Genomic DNA, 11,481 nt, shown 5'->3' with positions numbered 1-11,481 from the left:
GTGGAGAGATGGAGCAGCTGGAGACTTTAGATCCAGAGAGGGAAAGCGACAGTGTGCTGAAGACCTGGGGGGCACGGGGGAAGGATTACATGGAGGGGATTGTAACCATGGCAATGAGACATATACGATAGAATGAATGTAAAACTAATGTTCTCCCATGTAAACTATCACATAATTCACAATAAAACATTTAAGAAAAAAAAAAAGAAAGTACTCTGCCTCATCTTTCTCCACAGGGCAGCTGGTGGGTTCAAACCACCAGCTTTTCAGTTAGTAACCCAACACTTAATCCACTGTGCCACCAGGCCTCCGTAATCATAGGATAATAAGGTGATAAATATAATTGTAAATTGCTTGAATGTAATAGTCCTTAGATTATATTAATACTAACAACTAAATTGTTTGTAAAATCTTTCAACATTATTAGTTACAACATTATTTGTTAGTTGTTGTTGTTGTTAAGTGCCGTGGAGTCGGTTCCGACTCATAGCGACCCTGCACAGGGTTTCTGAGGCTGCAAATCTTTACGGGAGCAGAAAACCTCATCTTTCTCCTGCGGAACAGCTGGTAGTTTCGAACTGCTGGACTTGGGGTTAGCAGTCCGATTCGTAACCACTACGCTACCAGAGCTCCTTTATTTGTTAGTAACTGAGCAGAAACCTTTTTTTGTTGTTTTTCTCTTTTTCCTTTAACTACTGCTTCATTCTCAAAAAAGATATCAGCAAGGTCAGTGGTGGTTCAAACTCACCAGCTGCTCCTTGGGAACCTATATAGGGTCATTATTAGTCAGAATGTGGTGCTAGAGGATAAGTACTCAAACTCAAGGTCAGTTTGAACCGCAAGATCGATGGTTCAAACTCACCAGCCACTCCTCATCAACCCTGCATAAGGTCTCTATGAGTCAGAACTGACTTGAAGGCACTTAACAACATGAGTCAGAACAAACTCAGTGGCACTTAACAACAACAACACGTTCACAAATACGACTTCCACAATATTGTCAGATGTCAGGTGGATCTTGGCTGAAAGCAGACAATACCAAAAAGAAGTTTACTTGTGCTTTATTGACTATGCAAAGATATTCAGCTGTATGGATCATAACAAACCATGGAGAACATTGCAAGAATTGGGGTTTCAAAACATTTAACTGAACCTGTATGTAGACCAAGAGGCAGACATTTGAACAAAAAAGGAAAAAGGGGACAATGAATGGTTTAAAATCAGGAAAGGTGTGTGCCAGGGTTGTATCCTTTTACTATATTTATTAAGTCTTCATACTGAGCAAATAACTCAAGAAACTGGGTTATATGAAGAAGAATGTGGCATGAGGATTAAAGGAAAACTATTCAACAACCTGTCTGTATGCAGAGACACAATCTTGCATCCTAGGAGTGAAGAAGACTTGAAATGCTGATGAAGTTCAAAGACTATAGTCTTCAGTATGAATTCCATCTCAATGTAAAGAAAACAAAAATCCTCACGCTGGACCAATTAATAAACAGATAAAAGATTGAATAAAAAATAAAATGATAAACAGAGAGAAGATTGAAGTTGTCAAAGACTCCAGTTTCCTTGGATCCACAATCAATGCTTATGGAAGCAGCAATCAATTAATCAGGTGATTTCCAGGACATCAAGAAGGAAGGACATGAGTGGAACTTGGGATCCCTGCCTGAAGAAGAAGCTACAGCAGAGATGGTGGCAGAGGTGGTGACATGGAGCAGCTGTGGACTCTAGGCCCATGGACTGAATGAGGTTGTGTACCTACGGGCTGGAGATTGGCTTTTGGACATTTATGTGTGCGTTGAATATTTCTGATTTGTTCATTCGTGATCTATAAAGGGAAAATGGGGCCAGTACGTTTTCGGTTATACGTGTTTTAGTTACATTATGTCAGGTGCAAGTATGATGCAACCTAATATATGCATAGTTAGCTGTGTTCTTAGGGACATCCAGAAATGATACACTTTATGAGGATTTAAGAAGAATAAATGAAGATGAGACCAATAAATGTAAACAGAACAGAAGAGGATTTGTGAGAATCCGCTTGTGGGTATGGTCCATCTTCAGGAATTCGTGAGATTGTTTGACCAGGCAGACAGATGGTTGATTTACATCCAGGGATATGTTAGCAGGATGAATTGGGGGAAGGGAGGAAAGAAATCTGTTCTAGGATTAGGAACTTGAAATAAGAATGCAGTCATTAAGACCATGGGGGAGCCATTTGGCTTCTCTGGAGGGAGGGAAAACTGAACACACCATAAAATTGTATATGAGGAACTGGAACTAGAGAAGAGACTTTGGCCACGTGGCACATCTGCCTGTGTCTACTGGGTTGGGTGCCCAATTTTGCAAAATTGAATAGAGAAAACCTCACTCTCGAAAAAAAAAGACAATGAAATCAGATGACATATTACATTAAGCAAACCTGCTGCAAAACACTTAAGTGTTAAAGAGCAAAGATGTCACTCTGAGGACTGAAGTGTGCCTGATCCGAGCCATGGTATTTTCAATCACCTCATATGCATGTGAAAGTTGGACAGTGAATAAGGAAGACCAAAGAAGCATAGATGCATTTGACTTACGGTGTTGGTGAAGAATATAGAAAGTACCGTAGACAGCTAAAAGAACAAACAAATCTGTGTTGGAAGAAGTACGGTCAGAATGCTCCTTATAGGCAAGATGGTGAGACTTTGTCTCATATATTTTGGGCATGTTGTCAGTAGGGACCAGACCCTGAAGAAGGGTATCATGTTTAGAAAAATGGGGGTCACTGAAACTGAGGAAACCCCCAGTGGCATGGACAGACACAGTGGCAGTAGCAATGGACTCAAACAACACTTGTGAGGTGCAGGACCAGGCAGTGTTTCATTGTATTGTGCATATTGTTGTTGTTGGTAGGTGCCATTGAGTCGGTACCGACCCATAGCGACCTTATGCACAGCAGAACGAAATGCTGCCCTATCCTGGGCCAACCTCACTACTGTTGCCATGCTTGAGTTCATCGATGCTGCCACTTGGCCAGTCCATCTCGTTGAGGGTCTTTCTCTTTTTCTCTGACCCTCCATCTTACCAAACATGATATCCTTCTCCAGCAACTGGTCCCTCCTGACAATATGTCCAAAGTATGAGAGACGAAGTGTGGCCATCTTGGCCTCTAGGGAGCACTCTGGCTGCACTTCCTCCAAAACGGATCTATTGGTTCCTTTGGCAGCTCGGGGCTGTCAAATCGATACCAACTATAGTGACCTATGCACAACAGAATGAAACACTGCCCAGTCCTGTATCAGTCTCACCATCATTGCTACACTTGAACCCATTGCTGCTGCGACTATGCAAGTTCACCTCATTGGGGTCTTCCTCTTTTTCAGTGACCCTCTACTTTACCTTCTCCAGGGACTGGTCTCTCCTGATATGTCAGAAATATGAGAGACAGAGTCTGGACATACTAGCTTCTACAAAGCATATGGCTACACTTCTTCCAACACAGATTTCTTTGTTCTTCTTGTGGCCCACAGTGCTTTTAATATTCGCCCCCAACACCATAACTTATATGCATCAATTCTTCTACGGTCTTCCTTATTCACTGTACAACTTTCACATGCATATGCTGCTACTGAAAATACTATGGCTTGGGTCAGACACACCTTAGTCCTCAAACTGACATCTTTGCTCTTGAACACTTGAAAGAGGTCTCGTGCAGCAGATTTGTCCAATGCTTTCTTGTCATTTGATTTCTTGACTGCTGCTTCCATGAGTCTTGATGATTGATTTGAGCAAAATGAAGTCTTTGACAACTTCAGGTTTTTCTCAATTCATCTTGAGGTTATTTGTTGGTCCAGTGGTGAGAATTTTTGTTTTCTTTATATTGAGGTGCAATCCACACCAAAGGCCGTGATCTTTGATCTGTTGTACATAGGGTTGCTATAAATTGAAACTGACCTGATGACACCTAATGACAGGAATGCCATTTATTTAAACATAGATGGGGGAAGCTTTCAAGCTAAGCTGCATCTATAGGATTCCAGAGAGAGGAGCTAGAAAATCCAACCTTGTGAGTTAGGGCAAGAGACCCACAGCTAGAGTAGGAGGTGCTTGAGCTGGGAGCTGTCATTTCAGCACCACGGGCATTGTCCACATGTCATGCAGGCAAGCACCTGCCCTGTCCTCCGGGCCTCCTCCTCACATCCTGGATGTGCTGCCACTGGCCACTGCCCTATCAAAGGCCTATAGGAGTTCCCACCCCCTGCATTCCTATTTCTTCTGTCCTTCCCCATCAGGAAAGTTGCCACTCAAGCTGACAGCCAGCTTGCTAGTCTGGCTCTCTGGACTCATGAGCACAGGTAACTTCCCCCAGAGCCAGCAGACAGCTGACCCATGTCAGAATTGATGGACATCACATGATGTTATAGACCACATCTGGCTCCTCCCTATCTGCAGATCCCACCCAGAGACCCTCCTGCCATGCTACAGGTCAGAGACCAGAGCATTCCCAGGGGACCTTTGTCCCCACTTTCCCTTAGGTCAGAAGGGATCCTAGTGGGTCAGGACCCAGGCTAGCCCACAGAGCACAGGGACAGAGAGCAATATGGAATTGGCACGGAGGACAGGTGGGTCAAGATGAGGACATGCTCCCACTGTCGTCCCACTGCAAGAACGCTGGTGGTGTGGCCTGCTTTCTGGTGCAGCCCTGTTGGATGGTCTTGTTGGCACCGTGTGGTGATGGAGATGGCAGTTATGCCTAGGGGACAGCCTCGACTTCTGAGGACCAGCATCCAGCACAGACAGCTGCGTCAGGGATACTGGAATCAGACACCAGAGAGCTACGTGTTCTACTTCACCACCATCAGCCCATTCCAAGTACCAAAGAAAGCAATTTAGGAAAGAGTTCCTTTGCAATCCCAGCGCCTTCAGAAAAACAGATGACCCACAGCTGCCCAGGAGGAAAGAGCTCGCCAGAGCAAAACTTAATTTGGGGAAATGAAAAGAGACAGGTTCTCAATCATTCAGCCTAGACCCAAGTCCTGCTGTTTTAATCCTATAATTTGGGTAACAGGAAGTGCCTGCCCCCACAGAAAGTCCCCTCCCTGAGGAAATTTCCATTATTGGAGGATGAAGGGCTTTATTTATTCAGCTTGTCACAGAGCAAAGGGGTGAAGATAAGACTCAAGATCTGGAAGCATTGATTTTTTTAAAAAACATCTTACACTGAAGTCAATAAAAATTTAATTTATCATTTTTTGTTTAAAAATTGAGACCAGAGCTCTCAATAGGCTTCCCCAGCCCCTGGCAAACCAGCTAATTACATGAGTGGGTGAATGAATCAACTCATCTTTCTCTGGTCCTGAAAGCACTTCCTCTCTGCTCACTCAGCGTTCTATAGGAAAGGGCAGAGACCAGAGATTTCAGGGCTCTTCCCAGAATGGCCCTGCCTCGATCCCCAAATGACCAGTTTCTGGGGCAATGGTGACTCTGGGCACTTGTCCCTTTCTGTGACAAGTGGACGATGAAGAACAGAAAAGCCACACAACTTACACTGAGATCTAGGTCCTAGGCCCCACCACACACTGATGACGTCCAAACAAACTGTCCATCGCAGCCACATATCTTCCTGGACCGGTCCTATCCCTCTCCAAGTACTGCCTGACTCTGTGCCCCGTACTCTCTGCCCTAGGCACACGACCACCTCAGTGCCCCTCAAGCAGATGAGGAATCTTTGCATGTAGTGTTCCCTCTGCACAGAATGTTTTGCTCGTATCTGTCAGTTCCTGTGCCTCTTCTCAGAGGACCGGTAGGAGCCACCCTCTCTCAACATGCATTTTCCTGTCCGTGGGCTGGTTGGAGACTCATGCCCTGGACATACTGACCATCCTGCTGATGCTTCCAGCACCAGGTTCACCCATGGGAAGACTTGCCAACACCAATGCATGCAGGATCACTTTGCTCTAGAGCTGGATATCTCTGGAACTTCCAATCAGGACATGTCCTTGGTGCCCAGGATGTGTGGTGGCTTGGGGCAGCTGGGTACTGACCCTAGGAAGACATGGACAGCTGCAGCTGAGCACCATGGAGATGGTTACCAGGCAGAGGGGCAGTCAGCCAACACACACACAGGCTGTGGCATCTTCCCAGGTTCAGGCTGGCTGGAGCATCCATCGGCTGCCAGATGTACAGATAGCTTGCACAGGGTTCCAGGGGGTAGGTGGGCCTGTGGGTGTCAGAAGCCCCACCCACATTAGGAAAAGGTCACCAACAACCGCATCAGGGACAGGAAGAGCACACCAACCAGCAAACCAGAACGAGTCGGCATGCCAGGGCTCAGCTGGGAGTGACCAACCATCACCTTCACCAACCCAGTCAGCCACCGCCAACGGAGTCACCTCCATGCTGCTTCTGTCCAACCCCCTCCACAGGGCCTGATGTGAGACACACCCACTTCCTCACACTCAGGGCAAAGATCTTGTGGGGGTGCCATGGGGTGGGCAAGAACCAAGGTTCAGGAAACCAGAAATGTCAAAACTCCCACAATGCTCTCCACAGAGCATTCCAGCGCCTAGCGGCTCCCCTAAAATTCAGTGAACCACCAAATGACTCCTCCCCACCCTTCAGAGGCCAAAGGTTTGTCCTGAGACAGGAGATGAGAAGAGAGATTTTACAGTCTCTCTGGGGGGTGAGGAAATATCTCCTCTTCAGCACAAAACACTTGGATTCCACACCACACCACCATCCTACAAGCAGCCTTTGACAAGGGACCATTACTCCAGCCTGTGGGTGGGCAACATGGTGTCTGGGAGTCTGGCCTGCCACACCTGTCCCTTTTCTCCCTGTGTGAGGACTTCCTGGATAGAGGGACACACTGTCCAGAGACAGCCCTACGGCCTCCTCCTTCCACATCCTCTGGTTCCCCCAGGCTCAGCAATTAAGTCCTGGGATCTTGCAACCCCAGGTGACTCTGTGGAGACCCAGTCTCAGAGGGTGGCTGGCAGGTCCCTGCCATCAGACCCTGACAACCTGGGGCAGCTGAGGAGTTTCCGCTCTAGCCTCCCTCTTTGCCCTGGGTGGGCAGAGGATTCATAAAGCCTGGGCCCTCTCACCTTCTCCTGTTTTGAAGCCATCTCATCCCCTACCACAGCAGCCTCCTCAACCCATCATCCTGTCCCAGATCCCATGTGAGGCTGAGGTGACCCCCATGATGGTGGGCTTGTGCAATAGGACAGATCTTTCTCCTCTGGGCCCTTGCCTGAGCCTTTCCATCATCACTGTCCAGCCACCTCCTCCTCCAGTTACCCTGAGAGAGAGACACCAGGAGCCAGCTAAGGAAGCCAGGAAGTGAACCATGCCTGCCGGCCTCCTCCAAGACTGTCACCGAGGCTCCTCCTCCATCCAGCAGAGTCAGGGAAGACTGGGGCTCACACAACCCCGCCCCCTCCAAAAGGCTTCCAGTGGCCCCTGGGTCCAGCCACCAGCAGGCAAAGGCTCAGTCCTGGCTCCAACCAACAGCCTACAGCACAGATGGAGCTGACACACAGAGATGCATACATGCGTGCACATGTGTGCACACATATGAAGTCCATGCACACATCTGTACTCAAATGCAGTGTACATAGTGCAATGTGCATGTGTGTATATATGCACACATAGATGTATATGTATGGATTAGGCACACACACATAATATCCATCTGTGCATGCATGGTCATACGGTCACATGTATATGCACACACACTCACTGTACATATCTGCACACAGGAGACACATGTAATCCATGGGCCCACAGTCTCGCTCTGAGACACACACTCTGAGCCAGGACTCAATAGTCCCACAAGGGGCACACAAGCCCTCCCAGACACCAGGGAGCCTGGGGGAGGCTCCAGAGGCCCAGAAACCCAGGGCACAGAGCAGGACACAGATCTAGCCTCTGAGCTGTTCACAAGTCTTCTTGGGGCATCCCTGCTGTAGACGGAGGCTGCAGTCCCATCCCAGTGGCTCTCACTATGCTAGCAGAGGTTGGAGGCAGCTGGCCTCTCCCGTCCTGTCCCTGTCTTCAGCAGCTGTCCTAGGGCCCAGGTTGATCAATAGCACCTCCCCTGGACTTTGATGTCCTCCTCAACAATGCAGCCTGAGAGTCAGGGTTGGTGAAAGCATCATCAGTTTGGGTTGAAGCCCTAAAACTGTGTGGTGTCCCCACCACACACACACACCCCGCCTCCTAAGACTTGGTCTAAGGCTGTGGTCCCACACACTGCCCTATCCACCGCTGTCCATGGGGTTCACCAAGCTGACACCGCCCCTAGGACACCCCATCCTGCAGCCCTGTTGCCCCCACTACCCTCCTGTCCAGCCTGCTGTGGGAAAGGCCATCCACCAAGATGGTCACTCACTGGGCAAAAAGAGGTCACACCCATGTCCCCCTGAGTTTCTACACTTGTATTCCACTGTGGCGGCAGCAGGAGAGTCCAAGGCACCGAGGTTCCAGCATCCACCAAGTCCAAACACTCAACCGGGTTTGTTTGTTTACATCATTTGACACCGTAACTTTGGGGACGGCGCTAGGTAACCCTGTTTTGCTGGTGGAGAAGCAGCAGCATCCTGCCCCATCAGTTGCAACCATAACACAGGGTGGTCAAGCAGGCACCCTCGCCCACCCAGCCCCCACTTCCCATTGCCAGAGTGGATCCAGGAGCTCCAAGGTGGACAGCCTCCCTGAGGGGCTCCAGGTAGGGATGTTGTTTGGAGCTATCGTGTTTAACATTTCTCAGTTTTTGCTTCCAGCACGCTAAATACCAACACCAACAACCACAATGATAGCCAACACTGCTTGGGGTCCTGAGATCTACAGCTCTTCTTGCGGTCCCAGTGTGCTGCACCGCCCTCCTCCCTGGTGGACAGCCGAGGTACTGCTGACTCCTGCCACCTTCAGTGTCATGATTTCTGTCTCCTCTACTCCAGAGCCCTCCCGTTCCATGGCCCCTGAACTGGGGAGAAGGGGAGGCATGCAGCGAGGAGTCAGACCCAGGAGAGTGGATCTTTCTGTACTGCCTTATCACCTGTCTTGAAAGTAGAACCCTAGTCTACTCCTTATCTCCAGGATCAGGGTCCTTAACCCACTCCTGTCCTCACTCCCTCTTGGTGGGGTCTGTGCCCCCATTCCCTAGCATGCCCCCTAGAATCTTCCCAGCCCAGATCGGGTGGGGGGGGGGAGGTGGGGACAAGCAGCAGGGTGATGCTTCTGGTCGGCCAGGACCACCCAAGAGACCAGCATCTGTGGCCCAACAGCCGCCTCAGCTGGGCTGGCTCTCAGGGATTGCCCAGGGGAATTTCTTTCCACCCCACTGTAGGCTATTTTCACTCTCATTCCTGTCTCAAGATGACAAATTTCCTCAGTTTGACACTAATTCTAACTAGGCCAAGGAGGTAAGGACAATTTCCCAGGGGCACACAGATCTCACAGGGTCCCACCAGGTCCCTCCTGGGCCTCCAGTCTTCTGCCCACCCCTGAGTGAGTAGCAGGCCTGGAGATCCTAGCAGCCCCGCCTCTCCTCAGCTGTACCAGGTCCTCGGGGCGGTTAGCAACTGTCAGTTGCCTTCTGAGACTGAGTCTCTGAGCCAGGAGAGGTTCAGGAAGAGCATCAATAGCTGGACAGGGAGGCAGGAAAGACTTGGATCCTTAGTGAGTTTCAGATAAATGACAAATACTTTTATAATGAAAATGTGTCCCACATACTGCATGGGTTACATTTATACTAAAAAGTTACCCATCAAATGAGACAGAATTATACTAAAAAGTTACTGAAACTAATGTGCAGTGAGTCTGGTGTGGCGCTGTGGGTTATTATTGCACTGGACTGCAAAATTGGTTTGATCTGCAAGGTCGGCAGTTCAAGCTCACCAGCTGCTCCTTGGAAACCCTATACAGGGTCGCTATGGGTACAAACTGACTCAACAGCACTTCACAACAACAATGTGCGGTGAATGTTGATGTAACAGCGACCTGTGCTCTCATTGGCTAAGTCCAAACTCCTAGCCTCTGTGACTCCAGCATCTTCCAGATCCAGTCCTGGCTCTTCAAGTGCAGGTTGCTAGCCCTGTAAGGGGCTCCTAATCCCAGCTATTGACTGCCTCCAGTGTCCCAAACATCCCTTGGAGGGTCTCAGGACCCAGGCACTCTAGGATTGGCTGGAGGTGGGAAGACTGTCTGTCTCTCCCGCTGGCAGAACTGCCCACTTCATGACTAGACTCGCCCAGTGGCAGGCCCTGAGCCTGGAATCTGAGAATGTGGACTTGGAGGGAAATAAAACTCTAGATTCGGATGTGGGAGCTTGTCCTGGGTTGTCCTGATGAGAGGCAGGCAGAGGGCAGCTGACCCAGACTGGAGAGGAGGACGTGACTATGTGATGTGGCCACAGCTCAGGATCGCCAGTAGCCAGAAGAAGCTGGAAGAAGCAAGCAGGACCCTCCCCTAAAGCCTCCAGAGTGAGGGCAGCTCTGCCTACAGCCTGGTTTCTGCTCAGTACAACCAATTTTGGACTTCCGGCCTCTAGAACTGTCAGAGAATAAACTTGTTTAAAGCCAAATCTGTATCAATCTCTCATGGCAGTCACAGAAAACCAATACATTCGGTGACACCAATGTAACTCCATGGTTGACCCACATGCTCATGTCCAGAACCCCAAAGGTCCAGGCCCTGGGCTGGGTGGGGTGGGGATATAAGAGGAGTCCGCTGGGGGTGGTCTATGCATACCACGACTGGCTCTGGGCTACTTTCTGGGAACAGGGCTGGTAGGATTGCTGGTAGAGGTTGCTGGCTGGAGTTTCTGCACCCACTTGTGGGGTACTGAGAGCGCTATCGCCGCCCACAGCTACACATGTTGGACAGAGTGGGCAAGATTGGATTTGAGGGTGGAAAGTTTCGAACCTGGTGAAGAGGGTTTGCGTACAGACCTCCCCTCGTGCTGGAAGAGCTGAGACCCCTAAACACTCTACACCTCCCCTCGTTCCAAACCCAGCTTGGGCAGTCCAGGCCAGCTGGTCTCTGGATCCCAGCCCTGATGTAGTGCCTGGTCTGGAGGTCAGAGAGCACTGTCCGCGGCCCGGGGTGCTGCCCATCCTGCCAGTGGCGTGAAGAATGATCGTCTGGCAAAAGACCAGAGATGTGGGTATACATCTAGTCGAGAGGGATGTGGGAAGAGCTCAGGGCCTGGACACCCGGAGCGGGGCGGAGCGGGACGCATAGAGGGCACGAGCCGATCTGCCAGGTCTTGACCAGGGGTCCTCCTGCACCCACACCCGACACGCAGGCGCACTCGGGCTCTGAGGGTCGCTCAGTTTATTGGTAAAACAGACACTGAGCGCGGCGGGCGCGGGACGCAGAAGCCTTGGGACAGCAGGGGGCGCTTTTCCTCTTGAAGAACTTCCACTGGACCTTGATGGCGAGCATCCAGTCGCTGACGTAGAGCCTCTTACAAGCGGAGGTGCAGACATG

The sequence above is a fragment of the Chrysochloris asiatica genome, unplaced genomic scaffold (assembly GCF_000296735.1).
Source record: "Chrysochloris asiatica unplaced genomic scaffold, ChrAsi1.0 scaffold00238, whole genome shotgun sequence".
In the NCBI taxonomy this organism is placed as follows: domain Eukaryota; kingdom Metazoa; phylum Chordata; class Mammalia; order Afrosoricida; family Chrysochloridae; genus Chrysochloris; species Chrysochloris asiatica.
The sequence above is the reverse complement of the archived record's forward strand: the minus strand, read 5'-3'. Positions refer to the sequence as shown.